We start from the raw sequence: 17747 nt of genomic DNA, 5'->3' as shown, positions 1-17747 counted from the left end.
TTAAGTTGTAGCCCATATTCCAATAAATAATCTGTAAAAAGTTCAACTTCCTACCTCAAATACTTTGTGAGGAAAGATGTAATTTATAAGCGTTATTTTAACATTGCAAGTATAGGGCGTTCCGGAGCCCCTTAATTCCTCCAATTTCTTGAAAGCCATGCACACTGCGCCGTCTTCTGCATCCGATTACCTTCCCTCACATCGATTCTTCATCAACTCCTCAGATTCCCACCTCTCCTCCTTCACAGTGAACACATCTCAACAACCTACATCATTCGCAAGTCCACTCCTACAATCCTGTAGCTTCCCCTCTACTCTACAACCGCAGTATGCTTCCGCGACTCCACCAACACATACAACCAACACTATAACCACACATGCACAATATATTCTGTCACGGAAACTTCAACCGTCTCTTCTTCGTAGATCACGATCTCCTTAGCGATGTTTACCCATCCTGTAACCTTCAAACCCATTCCACTCATTCCATCTCGTCAGGGCTCCCTCTTCCTCCCTTCACCATATTCCCCTACAGACCTTTTCACCTTCCACCCGTCTTTCCATAACCCCTACTTTCCATCAAGTTTGACCTCACCGATACACCCTTTTGTATCCCAACAGCCACTCCTAGCCGAACGATATTCCACATCAGTCCTCCATCCTTGTCCCACCTCTCTTCAACCCTTGTCAACGCTCGACCTTTTCCCCTTCAACAATAGGTTCCCTATCCCAGAGTAGGTCGTTCCAGTTTGTGTCAGTGAAGTGCCTCTTTCTAACATCTGAGTTCTGTATTGTGCTTTTAAATTTTTCTACATGTACACTCACTGTATTCTTATTTAATATTTTCTACTATTTTTAGTTAAAAGGGAAGTCACGTCTCTTACATATAAAACTTCCATTTTATGTCCACCTTTCATTTTTTTAATTGTAAATATCTCACCTTTCTGTTTAGTGTTTTTCGGCTCACTTACATTTCTTGTCAGTTGGCTGAAGAGCGGGTTGACTGAAGCACTGTCAGCGCCCCTCCACCCGTATGGGGGATGAAATAACGAAAAAAATGAAACACAGATCTGCATTTAGGTCTGTTATCGAGCGACTCATCCCTAGCTCTCTATGGCGGCTGCATTTGCAGCCCGTCAGTCAGAGCTCTCGCTAGAAACCATCGTCAGACAGTCGCCATGCACTGTTCATCTTTTAAATCCTACCAAGTCTAGGGCAGTTACCTCCATCTTCAGTTCAGACTTCGGCCTTACGCCAACTAATTGCATACATTTTCCTTTTTCCAAGACCACGACTGATTGTGCCATTAACCTCTGAACATTCCATGTGATCCTGGATTTGAACGTTTGTGTTACTCATTTTAGCCTTTGGCAGCTTGATGATTATTTCTCTTTTATTTTTGACCCATTGTACCAAGCACACTTTCATTCCTATGTAACTTAACATTCCACAAAGAAGACTTATACTTTAGTATTCAAATGAAACTATCCTCCTTTTTTTACATGGGAATATTCTCATTGCGTCTTCACGGGCGCTGGACATATCAGTAAGGAAACTGAGAAACTTTTGCGCGTTTCTAGTTGGTATATCTGTCACAAACAAAACAAAACTTTGTCAAAAAGCATTTGAATCTTTTATTGTTGCATTTCCTGCAACCCGCTCGCAATTGGTCGCGTGACCTTTCTATGAAGCTAGTCAGTAAGTTACCTGTCACACATTCTGGACATACTGATCGTTTCCCATAATTTCTCGTTGACGAATCAAGTACCGTAATCCGGGTGTACTTCGACCGAGGTTCAAATTTCAAGCTAATTTTCATGGCTGTTTTTTTAACTTCTGTGACATTTATGTTAGTGGACGTATGGGCACGCATGATACGATTACATCTTAATTAGTCCAATACATTTTTTAATATGCAAGGGAACTTGACATGGATTTGGTGATCCATCATCAAAATTATCAATATAATGAAGGATACTGGGAACGAGTACCACACACATAGCTCCAAGTTTCGTTCAGCATAACAGCTACAGTTTCACAAACCCACACCTCGTTTCAAAACATCTGGTTTTCATTTATCGAGTCAATATTTGGCACTTGTGGCCAAACGAACTTCATGCCTTGCTTTTGGAGATGTTTAACATTATAAGTTATACCTGAATCACTGGCTGAACCACTACACATTTCAATTTGAGCAAGAAATGATTGGCTTCTTTTTATTTTTATTTTAGTTCTAAGCACATTAACGTTTGCAAATAGGCCTTCATCAATATGCCGATGGTTCATGTTTGTATTCCTTAGCGCCGCTATTAAAACCAATCCACTCTACTGCCTACAAGCCCTCAGTAACACCGAACCACCCTATATACGACGATGCAACATACTCATAGGAGTTTAGAAGGATCTCCAGTAACACTGTCCTGCCAATCCACCAGGACCTTACTATATTTTATAATTAGATTACTCAAATCTAGCAAACCTCCTGTGAAGACTGCATAGTAACTTCTGAGCCAAAACTACAATGGCGTTAAAATCTGTCGAACGGACTGGAGAAACAGAGGCAATGCAACCATCCAGCGGGCTTTCACCTCCCAAGGAAATCGTGGGTAACACGGAACGGAATACGGACGGGTTATGGCTGTTGCGGATCCTCGATGTACAGATGGAACTTGAGACATGACCCTGGGTGCGTCTGGTCTGTGGTGCCGAAGATCAAACCATCCACCACATCATCAGCGACTGTCCACTGAGGATGTTCACCAGCACTGATGACTTCCTGAGGGCAACACCACGAGTTGTGGAGTGGCTGCAGAATCTAAGTGTGGAATTGTGATAGCATACTGGAAGCTGAACTTTATGCAATCTTGTTGTTTTTTAATGTAGTTATACATTTATTGTTATGTGCCAATGTTTAATTTACATTATTTTACTATGTTTGCATCCTATATTTTAACAATATATATTCTCTTTTATGCTGTCTGCAATGTAGTGTGTCACGCCATAAGCTAAATAAATAAGCGCCGCGCTGTCATTGGAATCAACAGTGTTTAATAAACCGTACACCTATAATCCTTGGGTAAAAATGACCAATCGTTAAAGAAACCCTGAAACAGAAATCATTTGCATGACTTCAGAAATGTAATATACTAGCTGATATATACGTGCAAAAAATTTAATAAGTTGTCTGTTTTGAGAACTAATCAAGTAATATACACGATGTACTTTGAAACACTTATGGCCTTGCATTTAAATAATGTCGAACGAATTTACACCACCAGACTTTAAAGCGCTTTTTCTAATACAATTATAAGTTAAATATCCTCAACATTTCGCAGCCCTGTCAGCAACTGTATAAATATTAATTTTAGTTTTCATAGTCAACAGCCTCAGTTGCACCGTTTACCTAGAATTGCCTTCTTCAGAATAACAGTAACTACCGTTTGTCCATAGTCTATGGACAAACGGTAGTTACTGTTATTCTGAAGAAGGTTGGGTTATCCCGACTGAAATCTAGGTAAATTCTAGGTAAACGGTGCAACTGAGGCTGTTGATCATTAAAATTAAAATTAACAATTGTAAGTCCGAAGTTTCGCCAACCGGTGCACAAGAAAATAGGCAAAATATGACTCCAGTTAACGCATATTCATGGAACATTACCACCAAACAGTACATAATTAACACCCAACAGAGAGCCAGCAGAGAGCTGTAAGACTTTTGGTGTACGGTTGCTCAAAGTAACTACAGTGCGAAATGACCACCCTGTTTACTGCAATCTGAAAATGGTCTTTCCCATTTTTAACGGCTCGGTAATCTGATGGCAGCGAAAAAACTAATGATTTGGATGAAATCAGTTATGGTATGAGAAGAAATGGGCTTTCCACGAAATCTAATGCACTCCAAACTACCAAAATCCGGTTAACCGTTCTTTCAAAAGTCCCCGCGATTCTTCCAACTGAAGCGCTACTGGGAATTCCACGTGAGGTGACGCAGGCGTTGCTATATCAATGCTGACTTAACATCAGCTGACCACTAGAAAATCCAGCCGCATAAGTCCATACAAAATAATTACGTCTATATTTTTTACGATAAGAGGGCATGTACAAATAAATTTTTAAATCTTAATTTCTTGTGGTCTGTACTTCGCCTAAATGCAGGTATGGAATTAATACGTATTAGCTTAGCGCCTGCTGCTTCCCCCGTCTAGACTGTATGGCCTGCAGTGTTTTTTTTTATTTATTTAATCAAATTTTTTGGTTGTGTACAAATTGCAGCAACTTTTAAGCTTTTGACGCTAATTGAGGCTATACAAGCGTAATATTTTCCAGATGTGCTTCCGACCGAAAAGCGATCTGGTGGCTGGAGTCAAAAGTTTTTGTTAATCGTACCTTTGCGTTCTTACTGAGATGTTTCCACACCAACTTTCATCCCCTAATCAATATTTCTTCACATCTAATCAAGAACTGAAATACCAATTTTCATAAATTTAGCTTTAAAATTTTTTTAGCGTAACTAAATATTTTCTTAAACATTTTTATCCCTTATTGCACTCCATTAGGGACTGAATTTCCAGAAACACTGGAACACCTAGTTTTTATTTCTAAACGAGCAGTCAAAAGCCAACTGTCAGGTATGTAGCCTTAAAAACCCTTTAGTAGTTATTAATTTCCAATAAACTTTGATCCAATATTTTACCGCCCTAGTGGTTGAATTTCCAAAAATGCTGGAAATTGTGTTTCTTTATCTTGTGGCTGAGAAACATGTACCAGTTTTCGTAGCTGTAGCTTCAAAGTTCCCTTAACAGCAACTTATTTTCAAAAAGCCTTTCACCCCCTTAAGAGTGGAATTTCGGACAATCCCTTCTTAAACGACGCCTGCAGTGTAAGATCCGCACACTCTCCGAGCTTTAGATTTCCACCCTAAACGATTTGGGCTGGACGATGATAAGTCACGGAATCAGTCTGTCCCTGTTTCATCCCGTTAGGAATTGAATTTCCAAAACAATGAAACACTTTTTTTGTTTCTGACAGAGAAGTCAAAGTAAAAATGTCATACATTTAGCTTTAAAAATGCTTTACCAATAAAATATGTTCATGAGAAATCTCGTCACCTACTTCATCACCTAAGGGATTCAATTTTCAAAAACACGGAAACACTAACTTTTTTAAATTTATAATTGAAAAGTCAAATACCAAAGTTCATAGGCGCAGCTTTACAAATATATTAGTAATTCTTTAATAATTATATATTTTCAAAAATAAGTTTTCATCCACTGTTTCACCACCATAGGGTTAAATTTTTAAAAAAAATGTTGAAACCCGTGTTTCTTCATTTCTAGCCGTGAAACCAAATTTCAGTTTTCGTAGGTGTAGCTTCAAAATTTTTTTTATCATTATTTTTACAAAACCTCATTCACTGTTTCACCCCTTAGGGTTGGAATTCCGAAAAAATTCTTTTTAAACGACACCTTCACTATAAGATCAACGCCTTCTCCAAATTTCAAGTTTTTATCCTTAGCGTTTTGGGCTGGGCGATGATAAGGTCTATCAGTCAGGACATTGCCTTTTATACACTGAAGCACCAAATAAAGCAGTATAAGCATGCGTATTAAAACACAGATACGTAAACAGGCTGCATACTGCGCTGCGGCCGGCAACCCCTACGTGAGACAGCCCTGGCGCAGTTGTTGGATCGGTTACTGCTGCTACAATGGCAGTTCATGAAGATTTAAGTGAGTTTGAACACAGTGTTATAGTCGGCTCACAATCGATGGGACACGGCAACTCTGAGATAGTGATGAAGTGGGAATTTTGCCATTCGACCATATCAAGGGTGTATCGTGACTATCAGGAACCCGGTGAAACATTAAATCTCCAACATCGCTGCGGCCGGAAAACGATCCTGCAAGAACGGGACCAACGACGACTTAAGCGAATCTTTCATCGTTACAGAGGTGAAACCCTTACGCAAATTGCTGCAGATTTAAATGCTGGGCCATCAACAAGTGTCAGCGTGCGAACAGTTCAACGAAACATCAACGATATTGGCTTTCGGAGCTGGGAACCCACTCGTGTCCCCTTGATGACTGCACGACACAAAGCTTTACGCCTCGCCTTGGTTCGTCAACACATTGGACTGTACGTGACTGGAAACATGTTGCCTGGTCGGACGAGTCTCGTTTCGACTTGTATCGAGCGGATCGACGTATATGGGTATCCAGACAACCTCATGAATCCATAGACCTGTATGTCAGCAGGGGACTGCTGAAGTTGGTCTAGGCTCTGTAATATGTGGGGCGTGTGCAGTTGGAGTGATATGGGACCCCTCATATCTAGATACGACTCTGACAGATGACAAGTACGTAGGCATCCTGTCTGATCACGTGCATCCATTCATGTCCATTGTGCATTCTGACGGCCTTGGGCAGTTCCAGCAGGACAATGCGAGACGCCACAATTCCAGAATTGCTACAGAGTTGCTCCAGGAACAATCCTCTGAGTTTAAACACTTCGTCTGGCCACCAGACTCCACAGACATGAACACTACTGAGCATATCTAGGATTCCAGAAAGAGATTTTCACTCTGCAGCGGAGTGTGCGCTGATATGAAACTTCCTGGCAGATTAAAACTGTGTGCCCGACCGAGACTCGAACTCGGGACCTTTGCCTTTGGCGGGCAAGTGATCTACCATCTGAGCTACCGAAGCACGACTCACGCCCGGTACTCACAGCTTTACTTCTGCCAGTACCTCGTCTCCTACCTCCCAAACTTTACAGAAGCTCTCCTGCAGCACTCCTGAAAGAAAGGATATTGCGGAGACATGGCTTAGCCACAGCCTGGGGGATGTTTCCAGAATTAGATTTTCACTCTGCAGCGGAGTGTGCGCTGATATGAAACTGCAAGGTTCGCAGGAGAGCTTCTGTAAAGTTCGGAAGGTAGGAGACGAGGTACTGGCAGAAGTAAAGCTGTGAGTACCGGGCGTGAGTCGTGCTTTGGTAGCTCAGATGGTAGAGCACTTGCCCGCGAAAGGCAAAGGTCCCGAGTTCGAGTCTCGGTCGGGCACACAGTTTCAATCTGCCAGGAAGTTTCATATCAGCGCACACTCCGCTGCAGAGTGAAAATCTCATTCTGGAAACATCCCCCAGGCTGTGGCTAAGCCATGTCTCCGCAATATCCTTTCTTTCAGGAGTGCTAGTTCTGCAAGGTTCGCAGGAGAGCTTCTGTAAAGTTTGGAAGGTAGGAGACGAGGTACTGGCAGAAGTAAAGCTGTGAGTACCGGGCGTGAGTCGTGCTTCGGTAGCTCAGATGGTAGAGCACTTGCCCACGAAAGGCAAAGGTCCCGAGTTCGAGTCTCGGTCGGGCACACAGTTTTAATCTGCCAGGAAGTTTCATATCTAGGATTGCTTACAACGCGTTGTTCACAAGAGATCTCCAACCCTTCGTACTCTTACGAATTTATCGTCAGCCCTGCAAGATTCGTGGTGTCACTTCCCTCCAGCACTACTTAAGACATTAGTCAAGTCGATACCACTTCTATATAAGGCTGATGTATCGGTTTGTTTCGCCCTTCAGTGTATATAGAGATTATTAAACGTAAGCACCATTCACGGATTTGGCACAACGAGTGGACGACTGCTGCCTCCAAGGAGCGATCTTCGCTCTTGGGACATGCGATCAGCAAGTCGCCAATCGCTCCAGCCGTTATTCCCAGCAGCTGAATCCCGTTGATGTTGCTGCTTGTTTATTCAAGAAATTCTCCATCATTTGGCCTTACGAGACCGAGCTGGCACCGTTTCAACCTCTGTACCTAAAAATAAAATTTAAAAAAATACCTGAGGTGCCAGGAATCGAATTCAGTTTGGTCCACACATAGAGTAGTGACCCTAACCATTTTTGCCAATCCATTTGTTCAGTTTCTTCATCAGTGGTCCTCTGCGAGTGTTTTATGACATTTTTTTTTTCAAATCGTACCTATAAGAACGTCCGTCAGTAGTTTTTTATTACATTGTATAGCTAACGCCTGACCCAATACAATGAGGTGCCGTTCCGCCACCCTTTCCCTATGGAGGTAGACTAGTACGTATTACTTTCGGACTAACGAGCTACAAATTTCTGAACAAAATTTCTTCTGTTCAAAAGTAGAAACTTGTTCTAGCTTACTACTTTGCTAACTGTCAGACATTTAATATCACTGGGTAGCTGATCAACGCTTTTGGTAGAAACATTTTGTACACTTTCCCGTTCTACAATCAATTTCAGCGGCAACTGATAAGGGTTAATTTAATTACTTCTGGTACTTAAACTGTGTACGTCGTAATGGCTTCTCTAACGGATTATTTAAAGCAATTTTAGTGGGAAAAAATATGTACTCTCGCACTGTAATTGAAACAACTGGTTTCTACAACAAGACTGTGGGTGAGTGCCACATATTACTCACGTACCCAAATTTTATGCACTGGAAATAGTGTACAAGCTTGTTGTAACTGAGTTGGTTAAGTAGCTCAAATACGTGTTTAAATTATCATCAATACGCACGTCCAAAATATTTTTTTTTTTATGTGCATCCTTGTGACATCGTGACGTCGGCCTTTCACTCACGTAATAAAATGAAACGCCAGCAACCGTAGTTTAGATGTTACGTTATTACATTGCAACCAGTTTCGGTGACTCAGTTTCGGTGACTCAGTACGTCATCTTCTTGATTCACGGAAAGGGCTTGCAATGTAATAAAATAAACGCAAAATATTTTGCCCATGCTTTAAATTTATCATTTATCTTTTATATCTAGCATTGAATATGTTGCATCTCTGTTTTTAGCTAAGTGGGAGATCATTTGGAGAAAATCAGAATCGCAAACATATCACTTACAGTTACATATGATTTACAATTGCTCATACACTTTTTGATGTGAACATTCCGATTTGTTATAATACATGTCATCAGCAAGACGAATCGGTTTTTATTCAGTCATCTTAAATGAAAAGAGTCTTACATGTATGGGAGGTACTAATGGAGCAGGTGTTAACCCTTGTCGGAACTCCATTAATGACAATCTTGGTCCTCCCTATCAGATAAATATCCCCAGCCTACAGTTAGTGAGTGATGTATCGTAAAGTTCTAAGTTTTCCGTCTTAAGAAACACGTGAGCCAGTTGCGAGCTGCGCAGTTAATTCCATGTTGTGTTTACTACGAAGACTAGTAGATGCAGCACTCTACGCTAATCCATCCTGTGCAAGCCTCTTGGTCTCTGCAGAACTGTGGCAACACACATCTGTCTACCTGCCTATTGTAGCCATACTTTGGTCTCTCTCTACAATTTCAACCTCTCCCGCCACGCCCACACCAACCCCTACAAAGGATTTGCAGTTTACAGTTTGGTTTCCAAATTTCTCTCACCATTACCCAATCTGTCTAAACCTTCGAGTCTACACGTCTTTTCCACGTACACATCCTTCTTTCATGATTCTTAAACCACATTCTATCAGTGATTAAATTATGCTCTGTACGAAATTCTACTGTTTATCTTTCCATTTCATTCTTTTCCCTCGGATCATGTTTCTCTAGTAATTAGTTTTCCTACCATCGAATCTCAAGTCCGCACTGGAATCAAATTTTCGTCTCCAGTAACTGTCTTAATAATGTCTTTTAATTTCCGTCTGTGCACTGTCTGCGGGGCTGGTCAGCATACAAACTTGGGCTAATTTAACAGGTACTGGCTTTGTATCTATCTTGGCAACGATAAAGCGGTCACTTGGCTGTGAACAATAGTATACCGGCATTCCAGTTTTCTTATACGTGGGTGATTTGGAAAATAAGTTTCCCCTCTCGACTGTGGTCAGAGTTGAGTATGAAAGGAAAAAAGAAAGAGTGAAAGAGACATTAAAGATAAGACATATCTTTATTTTTCTACATAATTTGCAAGTACATTGAGACAAGCTTTATAAGCTTCAAAAAGCCTTCCAGCAAAAAATCAGGGCGTTGCATACGGAAGAAGCGTTGAACGGCTTGTTTGACGTCAGCACTGCTGCCAAAGCGCCTTCCGCCGAGAGTCTTCTTCAGAGCAGGAAGCAGAACCACTTGGTGCGAGATCCGGACTGTAAGGCGGATGGTGTAGGCGCTCCCAACCAAGAGTTGCAATATGGTCTTGCGTTGCCGTCGCCATGTGTGGTCTCGCATTGTCATCCAACAGCAGAACGCCAGATCTGAGAAGGGCAGGCCGCTTTTTCCGAAACACCTCTTTCGATTTCGACAGAGCGGCACAGTACCGCGCATCTTTGATGGTTGCGTCCTCCAGAAAGTCCAGCAACAAAACTCCTTTGGCGTCCCAGAAAACGGTGAGTGGCACTTTACCTGCAGACGGACTGCTTTTGAACTTCTTCCGGACAGGTGATGACGGATGTTTCCACTCCATGGATGCGGCCTTCGATTCGTGCGTGTAATGGTGGACCCATGTTTAATGCCCCGTCACAATCCGAAACAGATGGTCATTGCCAGATTCATGGTAACGCACGAACTGTTCCAGGCTGAACGCCATGCGTTCTTCCATGTGTGTCGGGGTCATTTGGCGGGGCACCCATCGTGCTGACACATTCCTGTATCGAAGAAAGTACTGGATGATCTTGTGAGCTCGCTCGTGTCCAAGTTCTGCCGCTACTCCATCGTTGGTGATACGCCGGTTCGCTTTAATCATGTCATCCACCTTCCAGGCATTTGCATCTGTAGTGGCCGTGCGCGTCCGTCCAGGTCTCGGTATGTCCTGCACTTGCTGACATCCATCACTGAATTGCTGGCACCATCTCCGCACCATTTTCCTCGACATCACACCTGACCCATACACGTCAACAAGGCGGTTATGAATTTCTGTGCCTGATACTCCACGTGCCTATTCATAGCGGATAACAGCTCTCACTTGCGCCTTTGACTACGACTCCAGAACTCACCTTCTCTCCATAGCTCCGGAGAAAGGCCGAGCGGCGGGCCTGCGCTTCGCGCAGGCAATCCGACAGCGCGGTATGCTTGATCGTGGTCGAACTCTACCCAGTGGGGTATCGGTGTCTCGCACGTGGGGGTCACCTGCCGTGTCGTCTTTCGCCCATATAACACAACTCTGCCCACAGTCGACAGGGGAAACTTATTTTCCAACTCCCCCTCGTACAGGGTGTTTAAAAAATGACCGGTATATTTGAAACGGCAATAAAAACTAAACGAGAAGCGATAGAAATACACCGTTTGTTGCAATATGCTTAGGACAACAATACATTTTCAGGCAGACAAACTTTCGAAATTACAGTAGTTACAATTATCAACAACAGATGGCGCTGCGGTCTGGGAAACTCTATAGTACGATATTTTCCACATATCCACCATGCGTAGCAATAATATGGCGTAGTCTCTGAATGAAATTACCCGAAACCTTTGACAACGTGTCTGGCGGAATGGCTTCACATGCACATGAGATGTACTGCTTCAGCTGTTCAATTGTTTCTGGATTCTGGCGGTACACCTGGTCTTTCAAGTGTCTCCACAGAAAGAAGTCACAGGGGTTCATGTCTGGCGAATAGGGAGGCCAATCCACGCCGCCTCCTGTATGTTTCGGATAGCCCAAAGCAATCACACGATCATCGAAATATTCATTCAGGAAATTAAAGACGTCGGCCGTGCGATGAGGCCGGGCACCATCTTGGATAAACCACGAGGTGTTCGCAGTGTCGTCTAAGGCAGTTTGTACCGCCACAAATTCACGAAGAATGTCCAGATAGCGTGATGCAGTAATCGTTTCGGATCTGAAAAATGGGCCAATGATTCCTTTGGAAGAAATGGCGGCCCAGACAAGTACTTTTTGAGGATGCAGGGGACGATGGGACTGCAACATGGGGCTTTTCGGTTCCCCATATGCGCCAGTTCTGTTTATTGACGAAGCCGTCCAGGTAAAAATAAGCTTCGTCAGTAAACCAAATGCTGTCCACATGCATATCGCCGTCATCAATCCTGTGCACTATATCGTTAGCGAATGTCTCTCGTGCAGCAATGGTAGCGGCGCTGAGGGGTTGCCGCGTTTGAATTTTGTATGGATAGAGGTGTAAACTCTGGCGCATGAGACGATACGTGGACGTTGGCGTTATTTGGACCGCAGCTGCAACACGGCGAACGGAAACCCGAGGCCGCTGTCGGATCACCTGCTGCACTAGCTGCGCGTTGCCCTCTGTGGTTTCCGTACGCGGTCGCCCTACCTTTCCAGCACGTTCATCCGTCACGTTCCCAGTCCGTTGAAATTTTTCAAACACATCCTTTATTGTATCGCTTTTCGGTCCTTTGGTTACATTAAACCTCCGTTGAAAACTTCGTCTTGTTGCAACAACACTGTGTTCTAGGCGGTGGAATTCCAACACCAGAAAAATCCTCTGTTCTAAGGAATAAGCCATGTTGTCTACAGCACACTTGCACGTTGTGAACAGCACACGCTTACAGCAGAAAGACGACGTACAGAATGGCGCACCCACAGACTGCGTTGTCTTCTATATCTTTCACATCACTTGCAGCGCCATCTGTTGTTGAAAATTGTAACTACTGTAATTTCGAAAGTGTGTCCGCCTGAAAATGTACTGTTGTCCCAAGCATATTGCAACAAACTGTGTATTTCTATCGCTACTCGTTTAGTTTTTATTGCCGTTTCAAATATACCGGTCATTTTTGAAACACCCTGTACGTTATGTAAATTAAATGTGGATAGGGGAGAGATGAAAGGAGTCACAACTCTATGTGCCCGACCTGGACGAGGAACATCTTCCACTGAAGTCACACTATTTGCGAACTTCCATCTCCATTCGTAGACTTGCTGCTGTGATAAACATGCATCACCGTACTCGACCTTCATTAGTTGATGAATTTCAATAGGTTTCACACCTTCACTACGCGAAAACCGAATAACAGAACGCTGTTCTTCCCTGGTGCAAGTCGCAAGTGGGGCGCCCATCTTTATACTGATACTGCGGCGGTATGTGTTCATCTGCATTGTGCTGCCACCTACAGGCCATTATGCACGTTGTTTGTAGCACGCTTACCAACTTACAGGATATCGGCGCGAAATAGCGATTTCTTGTTACAAATTTAAGGTTTTCATTTGACTCACCCTCGCATTAATCTGACCACAAGCAGTGGTCTCCCTCCACTAATTTCCACTGCGTACAATATCAATCTATCCATCTTTCCATTTCAAAGTCTCTAACCTACTTACTCGAATAAGAGATCAAACAATCCACTCTCCACGCGTAGAACGCCAATTTGTTTTTCTTGATGATAATATCCTAGTGAATAGGCCTCGTCAGAACATCCCAAAGCACCCCGGCAATATTTTACCCTAAGGGCATCATCATCACTAAACATACAGTACTCTGGAAAAATAATGCCAGCCGTCTCTTCTTTGTTTCAATACCCGAACAGCAAGACCATGTTGATCAGCGTTATAAAGCTACCTCGGTCACATATCCAGACAGTTACCACTGGATTTCCTGACAAGACAGCTGCACCTCTTGAGGATTCACGTGTTACCTCTCTACAGATACACCTCCGATGTGGTTCCACATATGGTAAGGCTATATGTCACTGAGGCCCTGCATTGGCTAGGTCCTTACTTTTTTAAACGTGAACTTTTTAAATAAGATTGCTATTTACAGACTTAGATGCATCCAAAGATCACAGAAAAAAGGCTAGTGTATTCTTTTAAGTAATCTAGTAAAACTGATAAGTAAGTGTGTCCTTAGCATTATTATTTGCCTTTACAAATGGTTCAAATGGCTCTGAGTACTATGGAACTTAAGATCTGAGGTCATCAGTCCCCTAGAACTTAGAACTACTTAAACCTAACTAACCTAAGGACAGCACACACATCCATGTCCGTGACAGGATTCGAACCTGCTACCGAAGCACTCACGCGGTTCCGGACTGAAGCGCCTAGAACCGCTCGGCCACTGCGGCAGCCTTTGTCTTTACAGAAATGTGTAAATATAACTATATACCGATGACAATATACCCTTTCATTCCCGTATACTATACAAATTTTCAGTATTTGTTATTCAGATTTCACTTGTTATTTCTACCTTTTCCCTATTTCTCCTTTCGTTATACTTGTTTCGGTTTTGCACCATAATTATCATGTAAATCGATAAATTGCTCTCAGTACTCTGACTGTTATTTACAGAGATGCACGCCCATCTTCTGAAATAACTGATTCCATGTAAGACAGAATGTGAAAGATTAAACAATATTTAACTTACAAGGTGTTGTTCTTTTTTCACGATCGCTTCTTCTGCATCATCTCCTTTAGGTCCTGTAACCATACCACCACCAACGACATCCAATACTGACGGCTCAGTCGCATCTTTCTTCCTTTGCGCCTAAATTAGTCTGTCGGTGACTCCATCTTTCTGCAGTAGTAGTAGTATTGATACCTGCATTTTCTCTCTTACCATTTCTGCCCTGATGTAAGTCTAGAATTCTGTTCCCTAGAACTCGTTAGTTAGGCCACACAGAACACATCCAAGTTTGCAGCCTATTTCTTCGTAAACCTCTGCACCACACTCAAGTGTGTCATCCAGCGGCATCGGTAAATGTTGATTCTCGCCTATAAGCCCTGGACGTAGAATTCGTTTACTACTCTGTTGCTGATAAATACGTCATGCTTATTAAAAGTATGAAATTCTGCTGAATCTATTTACGTATGCCTCTTTACTCGTTAACCATGTCTGCAATGAGCAGTAACGAGTGCTTTAACTCTCTTCTAGCGGACAGTAATTTTCGTAGGATTCCCACAATTCATCTATAGTATCGTTTTCACCGCCAGTATCACACATGTTGCATAATGGCGTTTTTGAGCATCAAATACGCATAAGATATCCTCGTTGCGCCCGCCCACAAGGAGCTTTAAATGGGTCTATGTTGCAGTTATTGCGTGCCCACGTGATTGTATAGATTCATTATTCACATGAAGAGTACAGATTGGCAAGAACTAGACGGCAGTGGATGATGTAAAATCCTTCTGCATGTACCTGACTCCTATGTTCATCGCTTATGTACGTGTGATTTTCGTCACACTCCTTCTTTCGCTCCGACTACGTCCGAATCTAAAGACAATGACCTGTTTAGGATGAAGTAAATAAATAAGACCACAGTAGCAGAAATGAATGACACAAACCAAGTGGCAGTAGCAATATGAATGTGTAGCTGTGATTATCACTTCAAGCTTAAGGTAACTGTTTTTAAAAGTTTAAGTGGCCAGTTAAGTTTATAAACAGCCTCATATAAACAATTAAATAAAACGCATGGGTAATGGCAAAAAGATAAGCATGTTTGTTGTTTTTTCTTTTTCATGGCATCCATTTTTGATTGCACCTCTTTGAGCGTGTCAGTTCACTTAATCAAAACTTTTAAAGAGAAAGAAATGGTCGTTACGAAATAGTTTGCAGAGGACAGTAAATCCAATACAAGGTTTATAAGGACCAGCTAACGAGGGGTGGGAGGCAGACTTCGGGAGCTTCTTTTTTTTCCCTTTCTTTCTAGAGGTGCAGAGATGTTTCCTCTTTTTAAAGTTTCTGATTCTATGCTGTAGCAAATTGTTCTTCAACACGAATAAAACTGAGTATCACGCATTCAGCATCTCGAATATCAGCAGATAATTTTATTGCACTGCGCAGTCTGAGCCTTTCCGTGTCATTAATGTGGCTGAATCATTAGAACAATCAAATGGTGTATTTGATTGAGTTAGTTTCAGAGTATAGAAGTCTCAAGCGGGTCTGAACACGTGAAACGCAAGTGAGAGCACCAATTACGTTAGTGTAGTGCAGCACAAATTTCCAACGACTGAAAATGTTATTACCCTGAACCTCACACTGCTTGTATGAAATCGTAATTAAAGGAAAAATGGATTTGTGGTTGCAGCTGACATCCACTAGCGCTGGTCAAGCAGCAGTTTTAGTCTGAGCCCACGAATTCCCTGGCTGAATACGAAGCGAGTGACTAGTGGATCTCACAATTATGGCAATAGAAAGCTGGAGTTTCAAATTTCACTTTTAGAAAATCATTCCCTCAGGTGAATCACAAAAATATACCACTGTTTGACACTCAGACAAATTTCCGTATGGAGGACATGGACACAGGCCTCACTGGCATTGAAAAGCAGCTGAAACAGCCGAAACAGTCGAAAAAAGAAAAAGAAGTCGCCACATCCAGATGGAGTGCCAATTCAGTTTTACTGAGTGCTCTATGGCACTGGTCCCTGGCTTGCACTAATCGCGAACCTCTCAGCTATCGAAAAGTCCCAAGCTGCTGGGTAAAATACAGGTGACTCCCCTATATAAGAAGGCTAAAAGAACTGACCAGCGAAATTATAAACCAATATCGTTAATATCAATTGGTTTCAGAATTCCTGGGTATATTTTGAATTGGAATGTAGTAAACTCCCATGAGTGACTTACGTTTCTGTCCACAAATAAATTATTTCGTCGCTGGTCTCTCAGTCCAGTGACAAAGTTTGGACCCGCAAAGAGGAATACGCATTAGATGTTGCCATAAGCAGTTCGCGATATTTTATGCTATCTTTGCTGTGAGTGGTCTTGCATTGCGCAGAATTTTAAATATCTGGAGCTCTACACGTTTGAGTGTTGTTTAATAGCCCTGTACTAAAGCTGCTTGGAATAAATGTTATTTCTTCAGGTGCAGAATTTTATTTTGCAAAAACAAACATAATGTTTGATGGGATAATCGCAATCACTGGTTTTTCCAATGTTATTTGTAATCCGTCTTGATTGCAAAAGATGTTTATTCACATGACCGCTTTCGGTTCCTCTAGAACCATCTTCAGATCTGCAATTTCGGTTACAGGAGTAACCCGTCCATACACAAGAAAACTTCACATGTTGCGTCACATCAATTTTATGGTGAGTTAAGTTCTACATACTTTTAACGCTAGTTATTATTGTTACTTTTTGGAGGATGAATATGTTTTCATTAATTTTTTGTAAAGAGCCCGTCTGTGGCGCACATGTGTTTATTTAACAGTGTAAGTAGGCTGTTTATGTTTTCTTATAGGCAACGTTACATAGCGCTCTGTATGAAACTCACTAGCTGTGCTGTGTGCAGTCTGTGGCTAGTTTGCATTGTTGTCTGCCATTGTAGTGTTGGGCAGCTGGATGTGAACAGCGCGTAGCGTTGCGCAGTTGGAGGTGAGCCGCCAGCAGTGGTGGATGTGGGGAGAGAGATGGCGGAGTTTTGAAATTTGTTATACTGGATATTATGAACTGCTATATATATTATGACTATTAAGGTAAATACATTGTTTGTTCTCTATTAAAATCTTTCATTTGCTAACTATCCCTATCAGTAGTTAGTGCCTTCAGTAGTTTGAATCTTTTATTTAGCTGGCAGTAGTGGCGCTCGCTGTATTGCAGTAGTTCGTGTAACGAAGATTTTTGGTGAGGTAAGTGATTTGTGAAAGGTATAGGTTAATGTTAGTCAGGGCCATTCTTTTGTAGGGATTATTGGAAGTCAGATTGCGTTGCGCTAAGAATATTGTGTGTCAGTTTAAGCACAGTCATGTATAAATGTTCAAAGCAGACGTTTCATATGACGACCCTTAGCCATGGATACTTCACTGGAATCTTCTGATATTTTCTTCTAGTTTGTGTAATTAGTGTAGCTTTTGTTTATTGCTAGCACGTAATTGTAGAGAGAATTTCCTTTGTAGTTGCAGTTTTTCA

This window comes from Schistocerca cancellata, chromosome 3, assembly GCF_023864275.1.
Source record: "Schistocerca cancellata isolate TAMUIC-IGC-003103 chromosome 3, iqSchCanc2.1, whole genome shotgun sequence".
NCBI lineage: Eukaryota > Metazoa > Arthropoda > Insecta > Orthoptera > Acrididae > Schistocerca > Schistocerca cancellata.
Note: the sequence above shows the minus strand (reverse complement) of the source record.